General features: G+C 45.2%; 6 non-coding genes and 1 pseudogene across 6 annotated transcripts; all 7 read left to right on the top strand.

The window, feature by feature from the left end:
- The first annotated feature begins 1,758 nt into the window (after positions 1 to 1,758).
- On the top strand, positions 1,759 to 1,949 carry LOC130309162 (U2 spliceosomal RNA). The gene has a single exon (XR_008857868.1). It is a non-coding gene; the product is annotated as a U2 spliceosomal RNA (small nuclear RNA).
- A 2,071-nt stretch (positions 1,950 to 4,020) lies between these two features.
- On the top strand, positions 4,021 to 4,211 carry LOC130309161 (U2 spliceosomal RNA). The gene has a single exon (XR_008857867.1). It is a non-coding gene; the product is annotated as a U2 spliceosomal RNA (small nuclear RNA).
- A 2,075-nt stretch (positions 4,212 to 6,286) lies between these two features.
- LOC130309160 (U2 spliceosomal RNA) lies at positions 6,287 to 6,477 on the top strand. Its single transcript, XR_008857866.1, has one exon. It is a non-coding gene; the product is annotated as a U2 spliceosomal RNA (small nuclear RNA).
- Positions 6,478 to 8,564: 2,087 nt separating this feature from the next.
- LOC130309176 (U2 spliceosomal RNA) lies at positions 8,565 to 8,701 on the top strand (annotated as a pseudogene).
- A 1,435-nt stretch (positions 8,702 to 10,136) lies between these two features.
- Positions 10,137 to 10,327, top strand: LOC130309175 (U2 spliceosomal RNA). The gene has a single exon (XR_008857881.1). It is a non-coding gene; the product is annotated as a U2 spliceosomal RNA (small nuclear RNA).
- A 2,092-nt stretch (positions 10,328 to 12,419) lies between these two features.
- LOC130309159 (U2 spliceosomal RNA) lies at positions 12,420 to 12,610 on the top strand. Its single transcript, XR_008857865.1, has one exon. It is a non-coding gene; the product is annotated as a U2 spliceosomal RNA (small nuclear RNA).
- A 2,092-nt stretch (positions 12,611 to 14,702) lies between these two features.
- Positions 14,703 to 14,893, top strand: LOC130309158 (U2 spliceosomal RNA). The gene has a single exon (XR_008857864.1). It is a non-coding gene; the product is annotated as a U2 spliceosomal RNA (small nuclear RNA).
- The last annotated feature ends 1,532 nt before the right edge of the window (positions 14,894 to 16,425 follow it).

Raw genomic sequence — 16,425 nt, 5'->3', positions numbered from 1 at the left:
ATAAAATCTCATCCCTTCCCCAATATCGCGCCACACCCCTACCCCTTAATTCCCTGGTTGAACTTGATGGACATATGTCTTTTTTCGACCGTACTAACTATGTAACTATGTAACATAACATGGGGGGGGGGGGGGGGGTCTCCTGGCTGTTCACACAGGTGTGTCATTGCTGTACATTGACCATGCATTGCTTCTGTGGTATTGCAAAGGCAAAGACAAATGCTTCCAGCCATCCATTGCACTAATGGATTGGTCATCAGCTGGCTGTCTATGTCCCGCATCAATATAGACCAAAGTACAGAGGGTTAGGCTATGCTATTGTGCACCTACCTGATGCATCAGAAGGTGCGAGGCCCTTGCTAAATTCTGTGCACAGACTTTGAGATCTATACTTCAGACTGTATCTAAACCTGCTCCAACATGGACTGACATTCTGGCCTACTTTCAGCCGATGCGACTTGTCTGTCGCTGAACAGTCGCTTTTTATGTATTCAGCACCTATGTATAATGTTGTAAAAATGCTCTAGAAGCTAAAGTCGCAGAAATGTCACACATATTTGGCCTGCAACTTTCTGTGCGACAAATTCAGACAGGAAAAATCAGTATAAATCCTTAGAAAATTATCCCCCAGTGTCTCCATCTGCTGGCGGTATTGAATAAGCATTGCTGCACTGATGGGGTATGCATTAGACGAAAAAAAAGAAGAAAAAGAAGAATAATACGCCCAGAAAAGAGGCGAAAAGGAGAAAAACGTAAAAAAACGTGAAAAAAAAGTAAGAGGAAGAGAAGGGAAAAAAGGTGGAAATGGGTTTAAAAGTGATTTCGGCGGAGTATATATATATATATATATATATATATATATATATATATATATATATATATATACGCGCACACACACACATATATATAAACGTATTCTCCGTTGAGATATTGCAGCCGCTGCTGTGTCCAGGCCCAGGAGCCTTAGCACTGTGCTGTGATGTCACTCAATACCACTGACATCACTAGGTGTAAACAACATCTCTCCTTTGCTGTGTATGTGACTATGGAGCTGTTTGGTGATGTCGTCTATTATGGCCTTCATAGAAGCAACAGGAGATTGTTGCATCCATCTAGAACCCTCAGAACTACAGTGCTATGATGTCACTCACTTCCACAGGCCTTGCAGAGTGTAAACAACAACAACCCAGCTTTGTTGTGTATGTAACCATAGGGATTTGTGATGTCACCTAGAACCTTCACAGCAGCGACAGCTTTATGAGGAGCATCAGCACTGCTCTGCCTGAGCAGAACCATCACCGCCATAGGTTGTCAAATAACCCGGGTTTAACCCACACAGGTAAGTCCAATGGGGTGCAGGCATGTCCTCTATGCTTACAGCTTCCCGTGGGTGTTGGTTTGATACCGTTTGGGGACAGCCAAGGAGGCATCTGCAGGCAACAAAGGTAGGTGTGTGCTTGTGTGTGTGTTTCCTATGCAGATCCTAAGCCCAGTGTCACATGCAAGTAGGAGGAGTAAGAAGGGTTCCTGGCAAATCCGGGTTATGGATTGCATTTAAAAAGGCCCCGTGGGAGTGCAATGGGCCCCTGTCTTGCTGCTTAGCAATAATGGTATGGGTTTAGGTTCTGCTGTGTGTACTGGTGGTTGACTGCCCCCCAGCCCAGAGTGTGCATGGAAAATTGTCTGGCAGCCTCCCTGACAGCAAGCAGTGATAGTGCCCATGAAGGGCACCTTGTTGGGCCCGCCCCTTTCACGGTTATCGCTTCTCGGCCTTTTGGCTAAGATCAAGTGTAGTATCTGTTCTTATCAGTTTAATATCTGATACGTCCCCTATCTGGGGACCATATATTAAATGGATTTTTGAGAACGGGGGCCGATTTCGAAGCTTGCTTCCGTCGCCCTATGCATTGACCCGATATGGCAGTATCTTCGGGTACAGTGCACCACCCCCTTACAGGGTTAAAAAGAAAGATTCCTACTTTCATTGCTACCTGCTTGCTGGCTAGCCAGCTAGCCAGCCCTGTGGGCCTTGCTGCTGCTGCAGCCAAAAAACAAAAGGTGGTGCTGCTGCTGCTTCTGCTTCTGCTTGTGTCTGGCCGCTGTTGGAGCGTCCAGGCACAGGACTTCTGCTGCTGCTGACTAAATGGCCTCCTTAATTGGATCATTTGAGTAGCCAGCACACCTGTGCAGGTAGGGCATGACATGATAGGCAGCTGCCTTGATAGCGGGTGGGTGCTGAATGTTCCTAATTGACAAAATAAGATTAATGCTTATGAAGAAATATAAAATCTCATCCCTTCCCCAATATCGCGCCACACCCCTACCCCTTAATTCCCTGGTTGAACTTGATGGACATATGTCTTTTTTCGACCGTACTAACTATGTAACTATGTAACATAACATGGGGGGGGGGGGGGGGTCTCCTGGCTGTTCACACAGGTGTGTCATTGCTGTACATTGACCATGCATTGCTTCTGTGGTATTGCAAAGGCAAAGACAAATGCTTCCAGCCATCCATTGCACTAATGGATTGGTCATCAGCTGGCTGTCTATGTCCCGCATCAATATAGACCAAAGTACAGAGGGTTAGGCTATGCTATTGTGCACCTACCTGATGCATCAGAAGGTGCGAGGCCCTTGCTAAATTCTGTGCACAGACTTTGAGATCTATACTTTAGACTGTATCTAAACCTGCTCCAACATGGACTGACATTCTGGCCTACTTTCAGCCGATGCGACTTGTCTGTCGCTGAACAGTCGCTTTTTATGTATTCAGCACCTATGTATAATGTTGTAAAAATGCTCTAGAAGCTAAAGTCGCAGAAATGTCACACATATTTGGCCTGCAACTTTCTGTGCGACAAATTCAGACAGGAAAAATCAGTATAAATCCTTAGAAAATTATCCCCCAGTGTCTCCATCTGCTGGCGGTATTGAATAAGCATTGCTGCACTGATGGGGTATGCATTAGACGAAAAAAAGAAGAAAAAGAAGAATAATACGCCCAGAAAAGAGGCGAAAAGGAGAAAAACGTAAAAAAACGTGAAAAAAAAGTAAGAGGAAGAGAAGGGAAAAAAAGGTGGAAATGGGTTTAAAAGTGATTTCGGCGGAGAAATATATATATATATATATATATATATATATATACGCGCACACACACACATATATATAAACGTATTCTCCGTTGAGATATTGCAGCCGCTGCTGTGTCCAGGCCCAGGAGCCTTAGCACTGTGCTGTGATGTCACTCAATACCACTGACATCACTAGGTGTAAACAACATCTCTCCTTTGCTGTGTATGTGACTATGGAGCTGTTTGGTGATGTCGTCTATTATGGCCTTCATAGAAGCAACAGGAGATTGTTGCATCCATCTAGAACCCTCAGAACTACAGTGCTATGATGTCACTCACTTCCACAGGCCTTGCAGAGTGTAAACAACAACAACCCAGCTTTGTTGTGTCTGTAACCATAGGGATTTGTGATGTCACCTAGAACCTTCACAGCAGCGACAGCTTTATGAGGAGCATCAGCACTGCTCTGCCTGAGCAGAACCATCACCGCCATAGGTTGTCAAATAACCCGGGTTTAACCCACACAGGTAAGTCCAATGGGGTGCAGGCATGTCCTCTATGCTTACAGCTTCCCGTGGGTGTTGGTTTGATACCGTTTGGGGACAGCCAAGGAGGCATCTGCAGGCAACAAAGGTAGGTGTGTGCTTGTGTGTGTGTTTCCTATGCAGATCCTAAGCCCAGTGTCACATGCAAGTAGGAGGAGTAAGAAGGGTTCCTGGCAAATCCGGGTTATGGATTGCATTTAAAAAGGCCCCGTGGGAGTGCAATGGGCCCCTGTCTTGCTGCTTAGCAATAATGGTATGGGTTTAGGTTCTGCTGTGTGTACTGGTGGTTGACTGCCCCCCAGCCCAGAGTGTGCATGGAAAATTGTCTGGCAGCCTCCCTGACAGCAAGCAGTGATAGTGCCCATGAAGGGCACCTTGTTGGGCCCGCCCCTTTCACGGTTATCGCTTCTCGGCCTTTTGGCTAAGATCAAGTGTAGTATCTGTTCTTATCAGTTTAATATCTGATACGTCCCCTATCTGGGGACCATATATTAAATGGATTTTTGAGAACGGGGGCCGATTTCGAAGCTTGCTTCCGTCGCCCTATGCATTGACCCGATATGGCAGTATCTTCGGGTACAGTGCACCACCCCCTTACAGGGTTAAAAAGAAAGATTCCTACTTTCATTGCTACCTGCTTGCTGGCTAGCCAGCTAGCCAGCCCTGTGGGCCTTGCTGCTGCTGCAGCCAAAAAACAAAAGGTGGTGCTGCTGCTGCTTCTGCTTCTGCTTGTGTCTGGCCGCTGTTGGAGCGTCCAGGCACAGGACTTCTGCTGCTGCTGACTAAATGGCCTCCTTAATTGGATCATTTGAGTAGCCAGCACACCTGTGCAGGTAGGGCATGACATGATAGGCAGCTGCCTTGATAGCGGGTGGGTGCTGAATGTTCCTAATTGACAAAATAAGATTAATGCTTATGAAGAAATATAAAATCTCATCCCTTCCCCAATATCGCGCCACACCCCTACCCCTTAATTCCCTGGTTGAACTTGATGGACATATGTCTTTTTTCGACCGTACTAACTATGTAACTATGTAACATAACATGGGGGGGGGGGGGGGGGGTCTCCTGGCTGTTCACACAGGTGTGTCATTGCTGTACATTGACCATGCATTGCTTCTGTGGTATTGCAAAGGCAAAGACAAATGCTTCCAGCCATCCATTGCACTAATGGATTGGTCATCAGCTGGCTGTCTATGTCCCGCATCAATATAGACCAAAGTACAGAGGGTTAGGCTATGCTATTGTGCACCTACCTGATGCATCAGAAGGTGCGAGGCCCTTGCTAAATTCTGTGCACAGACTTTGAGATCTATACTTTAGACTGTATCTAAACCTGCTCCAACATGGACTGACATTCTGGCCTACTTTCAGCCGATGCGACTTGTCTGTCGCTGAACAGTCGCTTTTTATGTATTCAGCACCTATGTATAATGTTGTAAAAATGCTCTAGAAGCTAAAGTCGCAGAAATGTCACACATATTTGGCCTGCAACTTTCTGTGCGACAAATTCAGACAGGAAAAATCAGTATAAATCCTTAGAAAATTATCCCCCAGTGTCTCCATCTGCTGGCGGTATTGAATAAGCATTGCTGCACTGATGGGGTATGCATTAGACGAAAAAAAGAAGAAAAAGAAGAATAATACGCCCAGAAAAGAGGCGAAAAGGAGAAAAACGTAAAAAAACGTGAAAAAAAAGTAAGAGGAAGAGAAGGGAAAAAAAGGTGGAAATGGGTTTAAAAGTGATTTCGGCGGAGAAATATATATATATATATATATATATATATATATATACGCGCACACACACACATATATATAAACGTATTCTCCGTTGAGATATTGCAGCCGCTGCTGTGTCCAGGCCCAGGAGCCTTAGCACTGTGCTGTGATGTCACTCAATACCACTGACATCACTAGGTGTAAACAACATCTCTCCTTTGCTGTGTATGTGACTATGGAGCTGTTTGGTGATGTCGTCTATTATGGCCTTCATAGAAGCAACAGGAGATTGTTGCATCCATCTAGAACCCTCAGAACTACAGTGCTATGATGTCACTCACTTCCACAGGCCTTGCAGAGTGTAAACAACAACAACCCAGCTTTGTTGTGTATGTAACCATAGGGATTTGTGATGTCACCTAGAACCTTCACAGCAGCGACAGCTTTATGAGGAGCATCAGCACTGCTCTGCCTGAGCAGAACCATCACCGCCATAGGTTGTCAAATAACCCGGGTTTAACCCACACAGGTAAGTCCAATGGGGTGCAGGCATGTCCTCTATGCTTACAGCTTCCCGTGGGTGTTGGTTTGATACCGTTTGGGGACAGCCAAGGAGGCATCTGCAGGCAACAAAGGTAGGTGTGTGCTTGTGTGTGTGTTTCCTATGCAGATCCTAAGCCCAGTGTCACATGCAAGTAGGAGGAGTAAGAAGGGTTCCTGGCAAATCCGGGTTATGGATAGCATTTAAAAAGGCCCCGCGGGAGTGCAATGGGCCCCTGTCTTGCTGCTTAGCAATAATGGTATGGGTTTAGGTTCTGCTGTGTGTACTGGTGGTTGACTGCCCCCCAGCCCAGAGTGTGCATGGAAAATTGTCTGGCAGCCTCCCTGACAGCAAGCAGTGATAGTGCCCATGAAGGGCACCTTGTTGGGCCCGCCCCTTTCACGGTTATCGCTTCTCGGCCTTTTGGCTAAGATCAAGTGTAGTATCTGTTCTTATCAGTTTAATATCTGATACGTCCCCTATCTGGGGACCATATATTAAATGGATTTTTGAGAACGGGGGCCGATTTCGAAGCTTGCTTCCGTCGCCCTATGCATTGACCCGATATGGCAGTATCTTCGGGTACAGTGCACCACCCCCTTACAGGGTTAAAAAGAAAGATTCCTACTTTCATTGCTACCTGCTTGCTGGCTAGCCAGCTAGCCAGCCCTGTGGGCCTTGCTGCTGCTGCAGCCAAAAAACAAAAGGTGGTGCTGCTGCTGCTTCTGCTGCTTCTGCTTCTGCTTGTGTCTGGCCGCTGTTGGAGCGTCCAGGCACAGGACTTCTGCTGCTGCTGACTAAATGGCCTCCTTAATTGGATCATTTGAGTAGCCAGCACACCTGTGCAGGTAGGGCATGACATGATAGGCAGCTGCCTTGATAGCGGGTGGGTGCTGAATGTTCCTAATTGACAAAATAAGATTAATGCTTATGAAGAAATATAAAATCTCATCCCTTCCCCAATATCGCGCCACACCCCTACCCCTTAATTCCCTGGTTGAACTTGATGGACATATGTCTTTTTTCGACCGTACTAACTATGTAACTATGTAACATAACATGGGGGGGGGGGGGGTCTCCTGGCTGTTCACACAGGTGTGTCATTGCTGTACATTGACCATGCATTGCTTCTGTGGTATTGCAAAGGCAAAGACAAATGCTTCCAGCCATCCATTGCACTAATGGATTGGTCATCAGCTGGCTGTCTATGTCCCGCATCAATATAGACCAAAGTACAGAGGGTTAGGCTATGCTATTGTGCACCTACCTGATGCATCAGAAGGTGCGAGGCCCTTGCTAAATTCTGTGCACAGACTTTGAGATCTATACTTTAGACTGTATCTAAACCTGCTCCAACATGGACTGACATTCTGGCCTACTTTCAGCCGATGCGACTTGTCTGTCGCTGAACAGTCGCTTTTTATGTATTCAGCACCTATGTATAATGTTGTAAAAATGCTCTAGAAGCTAAAGTCGCAGAAATGTCACACATATTTGGCCTGCAACTTTCTGTGCGACAAATTCAGACAGGAAAAATCAGTATAAATCCTTAGAAAATTATCCCCCAGTGTCTCCATCTGCTGGCGGTATTGAATAAGCATTGCTGCACTGATGGGGTATGCATTAGATGAAAAAAAAGAAGAAAAAGAAGAATAATACGCCCAGAAAAGAGGCGAAAAGGAGAAAAACGTAAAAAAACGTGAAAAAAAAGTAAGAGGAAGAGAAGGGAAAAAAAGGTGGAAATGGGTTTAAAAGTGATTTCGGCGGAGAAATATATATATATATATATATATATATATATATATATATATATACGCGCACACACACACATATATATAAACGTATTCTCCGTTGAGATATTGCAGCCGCTGCTGTGTCCAGGCCCAGGAGCCTTAGCACTGTGCTGTGATGTCACTCAATACCACTGACATCACTAGGTGTAAACAACATCTCTCCTTTGCTGTGTATGTGACTATGGAGCTGTTTGGTGATGTCGTCTATTATGGCCTTCATAGAAGCAACAGGAGATTGTTGCATCCATCTAGAACCCTCAGAACTACAGTGCTATGATGTCACTCACTTCCACAGGCCTTGCAGAGTGTAAACAACAACAACCCAGCTTTGTTGTGTATGTAACCATAGGGATTTGTGATGTCACCTAGAACCTTCACAGCAGCGACAGCTTTATGAGGAGCATCAGCACTGCTCTGCCTGAGCAGAACCATCACCGCCATAGGTTGTCAAATAACCCGGGTTTAACCCACACAGGTAAGTCCAATGGGGTGCAGGCATGTCCTCTATGCTTACAGCTTCCCGTGGGTGTTGGTTTGATACCGTTTGGGGACAGCCAAGGAGGCATCTGCAGGCAACAAAGGTAGGTGTGTGCTTGTGTGTGTTTCCTATGCAGATCCTAAGCCCAGTGTCACATGCAAGTAGGAGGAGTAAGAAGGGTTCCTGGCAAATCCGGGTTATGGATTGCATTTAAAAAGGCCCCGTGGGAGTGCAATGGGCCCCTGTCTTGCTGCTTAGCAATAATGGTATGGGTTTAGGTTCTGCTGTGTGTACTGGTGGTTGACTGCCCCCCAGCCCAGAGTGTGCATGGAAAATTGTCTGGCAGCCTCCCTGACAGCAAGCAGTGATAGTGCCCATGAAGGGCACCTTGTTGGGCCCGCCCCTTTCACGGTTATCGCTTCTCGGCCTTTTGGCTAAGATCAAGTGTAGTATCTGCTCACTTGGTCTGGTCAGAGGGTGTCTGGGGTACCCGGCTCCTTGGCCTGGGGGGATCGTCCTTCTTAACGGAGGGACTTCACCCCCCTGCTGCTATTAGTGAGTCGGCTTAGTCCCCAGACAACGGGAGGCGATCACCCTTCACTGCCCACTCTTTGGTGGGGGAGTGTTTTTCTGTCCCTGCCTGGACACGCCTATTGAAGATGGAAGAGATCATGGACACCTCTCAATCTGTTGGAGAGGAGGTTCCTTTTTTTGGGAAGATCAAGAATGGGGTCCGGATCCTGCTGAAAGACCTTGAGAAGAAAAGAAGAGGACTTTCCTTTGTAATGGAGGAAATTCTTTTTGGAGTTTTGGAAATTGCAAAGACACAAATCCTTTCCATGTTGGAATTTCCAAAGAAAGGGTGCTTTGATGTTATTTTGGTTTCCGAAGAGGATTATGATTTATTTTGGAAGAAATTTGAGACAATCCAGTCTGATCCAGTGTGGGAGGGCGTGGAAGTCATTCCCCACTTTCCCAGGAGAGAAAGAATTTTAACGGTGAGGATGTATAGTCCTTACGTCCCTGAGGAGGATATTATAATTCTTTTGACCCAATTTTGTGAGGAAATTGCGCCACTTGGGAAAATTTATAATCAGTATGGAGTCTGGACAACAAAGTGGAGATTTAAAGTAAAGTTCAAGGAAGACGCAGATGGAAGAGTTCTTTATCCCCCTGCCCGTTTTAAAATAGGGGTTATCAATGGAGATATGTTTTTTGCAGGTATGCAGAATTTCTGTAGAAAATGCAAGAAATATGGCCATTTAAAGGAAGAGTGCACCTCAATGTGGTGCCAAAAATGCCAAAAAGAAGGTCATGAAATCGAATCCTGTAGCCAAAAAAGTAAATGTAATTTATGTAACAAAATTGGTCACATGTATGTGAACTGTCCAAAGAGGAAGAAGAAAAGAGAAGAAGAAGTTTCTGAACAAGAGCCAGAAATTAAAAGATCTGTGGTAACCCAAGAGCCAAAAATTGTTGGAAAAGAGATGATAGTAGAAGAAAAGAACATTGGAGAGCATAAGAGTAAAAAGAAAAATGAAGAGCCGGTGAGAGATTTAAGAGGATATTCAGGGTCTTTCCAAACTATTTTGGAGAGAGCTCCAGATGAGGAAAGAGAATTGTTCTTACAGGACCTGGATAATCTATTATCCACCTTTAAAGCCAAGTTGCCTGCAGTAAGAAACAAAGTTTATGATTCTTTTCGCCCTGACGTGGATCGATTTATGGTAACTTATAAAATACCGGCCTGGTTGGCCATCCCAGTAAAAAGGGAAATGGAAAAAGGAAGCTTAACCTATGGTTTAATTGATTACTTGGCAGTTTACGCCCGGAGAAAGGGAATGAATTTGTTATAATTTTGGAATGTTTATTATTTTTATTGTTGTTATAATATTTTATTTCAATTTGTCTTTTTTTAGGAATAAATAAAAGTGTTACCTGATGATGAACAAAACAATCGAGTCCATATAAGATCTTGGAGCTCTGATTGAGTTCTGAGGGCTAACTTAAAAAAAAAAAAAAAATCTGTTCTTATCAGTTTAATATCTGATACGTCCCCTATCTGGGGACCATATATTAAATGGATTTTTGAGAACGGGGGCCGATTTCGAAGCTTGCTTCCGTCGCCCTATGCATTGACCCGATATGGCAGTATCTTCGGGTACAGTGCACCACCCCCTTACAGGGTTAAAAAGAAAGATTCCTACTTTCATTGCTACCTGCTTGCTGGCTAGCCAGCTAGCCAGCCCTGTGGGCCTTGCTGCTGCTGCAGCCAAAAAACAAAAGGTGGTGCTGCTGCTGCTGCTTCTGCTTCTGCTTCTGCTTGTGTCTGGCCGCTGTTGGAGCGTCCAGGCACAGGACTTCTGCTGCTGCTGACTAAATGGCCTCCTTAATTGGATCATTTGAGTAGCCAGCACACCTGTGCAGGTAGGGCATGACATGATAGGCAGCTGCCTTGATAGCGGGTGGGTGCTGAATGTTCCTAATTGACAAAATAAGATTAATGCTTATGAAGAAATATAAAATCTCATCCCTTCCCCAATATCGCGCCACACCCCTACCCCTTAATTCCCTGGTTGAACTTGATGGACATATGTCTTTTTTCGACCGTACTAACTATGTAACTATGTAACATAACATGGGGGGGGGGGGGTCTCCTGGCTGTTCACACAGGTGTGTCATTGCTGTACATTGACCATGCATTGCTTCTGTGGTATTGCAAAGGCAAAGACAAATGCTTCCAGCCATCCATTGCACTAATGGATTGGTCATCAGCTGGCTGTCTATGTCCCGCATCAATATAGACCAAAGTACAGAGGGTTAGGCTATGCTATTGTGCACCTACCTGATGCATCAGAAGGTGCGAGGCCCTTGCTAAATTCTGTGCACAGACTTTGAGATCTATACTTTAGACTGTATCTAAACCTGCTCCAACATGGACTGACATTCTGGCCTACTTTCAGCCGATGCGACTTGTCTGTCGCTGAACAGTCGCTTTTTATGTATTCAGCACCTATGTATAATGTTGTAAAAATGCTCTAGAAGCTAAAGTCGCAGAAATGTCACACATATTTGGCCTGCAACTTTCTGTGCGACAAATTCAGACAGGAAAAATCAGTATAAATCCTTAGAAAATTATCCCCCAGTGTCTCCATCTGCTGGCGGTATTGAATAAGCATTGCTGCACTGATGGGGTATGCATTAGACGAAAAAAAAGAAGAAAAAGAAGAATAATACGCCCAGAAAAGAGGCGAAAAGGAGAAAAACGTAAAAAAACGTGAAAAAAAAGTAAGAGGAAGAGAAGGGAAAAAAAGGTGGAAATGGGTTTAAAAGTGATTTCGGCGGAGATATATATATATATATATATATATATATATATATATATATATATATATACGCGCACACACACACATATATATAAACGTATTCTCCGTTGAGATATTGCAGCCGCTGCTGTGTCCAGGCCCAGGAGCCTTAGCACTGTGCTGTGATGTCACTCAATACCACTGACATCACTAGGTGTAAACAACATCTCTCCTTTGCTGTGTATGTGACTATGGAGCTGTTTGGTGATGTCGTCTATTATGGCCTTCATAGAAGCAACAGGAGATTGTTGCATCCATCTAGAACCCTCAGAACTACAGTGCTATGATGTCACTCACTTCCACAGGCCTTGCAGAGTGTAAACAACAACAACCCAGCTTTGTTGTGTATGTAACCATAGGGATTTGTGATGTCACCTAGAACCTTCACAGCAGCGACAGCTTTATGAGGAGCATCAGCACTGCTCTGCCTGAGCAGAACCATCACCGCCATAGGTTGTCAAATAACCCGGGTTTAACCCACACAGGTAAGTCCAATGGGGTGCAGGCATGTCCTCTATGCTTACAGCTTCCCGTGGGTGTTGGTTTGATACCGTTTGGGGACAGCCAAGGAGGCATCTGCAGGCAACAAAGGTAGGTGTGTGCTTGTGTGTGTGTTTCCTATGCAGATCCTAAGCCCAGTGTCACATGCAAGTAGGAGGAGTAAGAAGGGTTCCTGGCAAATCCGGGTTATGGATTGCATTTAAAAAGGCCCCGTGGGAGTGCAATGGGCCCCTGTCTTGCTGCTTAGCAATAATGGTATGGGTTTAGGTTCTGCTGTGTGTACTGGTGGTTGACTGCCCCCCAGCCCAGAGTGTGCATGGAAAATTGTCTGGCAGCCTCCCTGACAGCAAGCAGTGATAGTGCCCATGAAGGGCACCTTGTTGGGCCCGCCCCTTTCACGGTTATCGCTTCTCGGCCTTTTGGCTAAGATCAAGTGTAGTATCTGTTCTTATCAGTTTAATATCTGATACGTCCCCTATCTGGGGACCATATATTAAATGGATTTTTGAGAACGGGGGCCGATTTCGAAGCTTGCTTCCGTCGCCCTATGCATTGACCCGATATGGCAGTATCTTCGGGTACAGTGCACCACCCCCTTACAGGGTTAAAAAGAAAGATTCCTACTTTCAATGCTACCTGCTTGCTGGCTAGCCAGCTAGCCAGCCCTGTGGGCCTTGCTGCTGCTGCAGCCAAAAAACAAAAGGTGGTGCTGCTGCTGCTTCTGCTGCTTCTGCTTCTGCTTGTGTCTGGCCGCTGTTGGAGCGTCCAGGCACAGGACTTCTGCTGCTGCTGACTAAATGGCCTCCTTAATTGGATCATTTGAGTAGCCAGCACACCTGTGCAGGTAGGGCATGACATGATAGGCAGCTGCCTTGATAGCGGGTGGGTGCTGAATGTTCCTAATTGACAAAATAAGATTAATGCTTATGAAGAAATATAAAATCTCATCCCTTCCCCAATATTGCGCCACACCCCTACCCCTTAATTCCCTGGTTGAACTTGATGGACATATGTCTTTTTTCGACCGTACTAACTATGTAACTATGTAACATAACATGGGGGGGGGGGGGGGTCTCCTGGCTGTTCACACAGGTGTGTCATTGCTGTACATTGACCATGCATTGCTTCTGTGGTATTGCAAAGGCAAAGACAAATGCTTCCAGCCATCCATTGCACTAATGGATTGGTCATCAGCTGGCTGTCTATGTCCCGCATCAATATAGACCAAAGTACAGAGGGTTAGGCTATGCTATTGTGCACCTACCTGATGCATCAGAAGGTGCGAGGCCCTTGCTAAATTCTGTGCACAGACTTTGAGATCTATACTTTAGACTGTATCTAAACCTGCTCCAACATGGACTGACATTCTGGCCTACTTTCAGCCGATGCGACTTGTCTGTCGCTGAACAGTCGCTTTTTATGTATTCAGCACCTATTTATAATGTTGTAAAAATGCTCTAGAAGCTAAAGTCGCAGAAATGTCACACATATTTGGCCTGCAACTTTCTGTGCGACAAATTCAGACAGGAAAAATCAGTATAAATCCTTAGAAAATTATCCCCCAGTGTCTCCATCTGCTGGCGGTATTGAATAAGCATTGCTGCACTGATGGGGTATGCATTAGACGAAAAAAAAGAAGAAAAAGAAGAATAATACGCCCAGAAAAGAGGCAAAAAGGAGAAAAACGTAAAAAAACGTGAAAAAAAAGTAAGAGGAAGAGAAGGGAAAAAAAGGTGGAAATGGGTTTAAAAGTGATTTCGGCGGAGAAATATATATATATATATATATATATATATATATATATATATATATACGCGCACACACACACATATATATAAACGTATTCTCCGTTGAGATATTGCAGCCGCTGCTGTGTCCAGGCCCAGGAGCCTTAGCACTGTGCTGTGATGTCACTCAATACCACTGACATCACTAGGTGTAAACAACATCTCTCCTTTGCTGTGTATGTGACTATGGAGCTGTTTGGTGATGTCGTCTATTATGGCCTTCATAGAAGCAACAGGAGATTGTTGCATCCATCTAGAACCCTCAGAACTACAGTGCTATGATGTCACTCACTTCCACAGGCCTTGCAGAGTGTAAACAACAACAACCCAGCTTTGTTGTGTATGTAACCATAGGGATTTGTGATGTCACCTAGAACCTTCACAGCAGCGACAGCTTTATGAGGAGCATCAGCACTGCTCTGCCTGAGCAGAACCATCACCGCCATAGGTTGTCAAATAACCCGGGTTTAACCCACACAGGTAAGTCCAATGGGGTGCAGGCATGTCCTCTATGCTTACAGCTTCCCGTGGGTGTTGGTTTGATACCGTTTGGGGACAGCCAAGGAGGCATCTGCAGGCAACAAAGGTAGGTGTGTGCTTGTGTGTGTGTTTCCTATGCAGATCCTAAGCCCAGTGTCACATGCAAGTAGGAGGAGTAAGAAGGGTTCCTGGCAAATCCGGGTTATGGATTGCATTTAAAAAGGCCCCGTGGGAGTGCAATGGGCCCCTGTCTTGCTGCTTAGCAATAATGGTATGGGTTTAGGTTCTGCTGTGTGTACTGGTGGTTGACTGCCCCCCAGCCCAGAGTGTGCATGGAAAATTGTCTGGCAGCCTCCCTGACAGCAAGCAGTGATAGTGCCCATGAAGGGCACCTTGTTGGGCCCGCCCCTTTCACGGTTATCGCTTCTCGGCCTTTTGGCTAAGATCAAGTGTAGTATCTGTTCTTATCAGTTTAATATCTGATACGTCCCCTATCTGGGGACCATATATTAAATGGATTTTTGAGAACGGGGGCCGATTTCGAAGCTTGCTTCCGTCGCCCTATGCATTGACCCGATATGGCAGTATCTTCGGGTACAGTGCACCACCCCCTTACAGGGTTAAAAAGAAAGATTCCTACTTTCATTGCTACCTGCTTGCTGGCTAGCCAGCTAGCCAGCCCTGTGGGCCTTGCTGCTGCTGCAGCCAAAAAACAAAAGGTGGTGCTGCTGCTGCTGCTTCTGCTGCTTCTGCTTCTGCTTGTGTCTGGCCGCTGTTGGAGCGTCCAGGCACAGGACTTCTGCTGCTGCTGACTAAATGGCCTCCTTAATTGGATCATTTGAGTAGCCAGCACACCTGTGCAGGTAGGGCATGACATGATAGGCAGCTGCCTTGATAGCGGGTGGGTGCTGAATGTTCCTAATTGACAAAATAAGATTAATGCTTATGAAGAAATATAAAATCTCATCCCTTCCCCAATATCGCGCCACACCCCTACCCCTTAATTCCCTGGTTGAACTTGATGGACATATGTCTTTTTTCGACCGTACTAACTATGTAACTATGTAACATAACATGGGGGGGGGGGGGGGGTCTCCTGGCTGTTCACACAGGTGTGTCATTGCTGTACATTGACCATGCATTGCTTCTGTGGTATTGCAAAGGCAAAGACAAATGCTTCCAGCCATCCATTGCACTAATGGATTGGTCATCAGCTGGCTGTCTATGTCCCGCATCAATATAGACCAAAGTACAGAGGGTTAGGCTATGCTATTGTGCACCTACCTGATGCATCAGAAGGTGCGAGGCCCTTGCTAAATTCTGTGCACAGACTATGAGATCTATACTTTAGACTGTATCTAAACCTGCTCCAACATGGACTGACATTCTGGCCTACTTTCAGCCGATGCGACTTGTCTGTCGCTGAACAGTCGCTTTTTATGTATTCAGCACCTATGTATAATGTTGTAAAAATGCTCTAGAAGCTAAAGTCGCAGAAATGTCACACATATTTGGCCTGCAACTTTCTGTGCGACAAATTCAGACAGGAAAAATCAGTATAAATCCTTAGAAAATTATCCCCCAGTGTCTCCATCTGCTGGCGGTATTGAATAAGCATTGCTGCACTGATGGGGTATGCATTAGACGAAAAAAAAGAAGAAAAAGAAGAATAATACGCCCAGAAAAGAGGCGAAAAGGAGAAAAACGTAAAAAAACGTGAAAAAAAAGTAAGAGGAAGAGAAGGGAAAAAAAGGTGGAAATGGGTTTAAAAGTGATTTCGGCGGAGAAATATATATATATATATATATATATATATATATATATATATATATATACGCGCACACACACACATATATATAAACGTATTCTCCGTTGAGATATTGCAGCCGCTGCTGTGTCCAGGCCCAGGAGCCTTAGCACTGTGCTGTGATGTCACTCAATACCACTGACATCACTAGGTGTAAACAACATCTCTCCTTTGCTGTGTATGTGACTATGGAGCTGTTTGGTGATGTCGTCTATTATGGCCTTCATAGAAGCAACAGGAGATTGTTGCATCCATCTAGAACCCTCAGAACTACAGTGCTATGATGTCACTCACTTCCACAGGCCTTGCAGAGTGTAAACAACAACAACCCAGCT

Source organism: Hyla sarda, unplaced genomic scaffold (assembly GCF_029499605.1).
Source record: "Hyla sarda isolate aHylSar1 unplaced genomic scaffold, aHylSar1.hap1 scaffold_1512, whole genome shotgun sequence".
Classification (NCBI taxonomy): domain Eukaryota; kingdom Metazoa; phylum Chordata; class Amphibia; order Anura; family Hylidae; genus Hyla; species Hyla sarda.
This window is presented reverse-complemented; position numbering and strand designations above follow the sequence as displayed.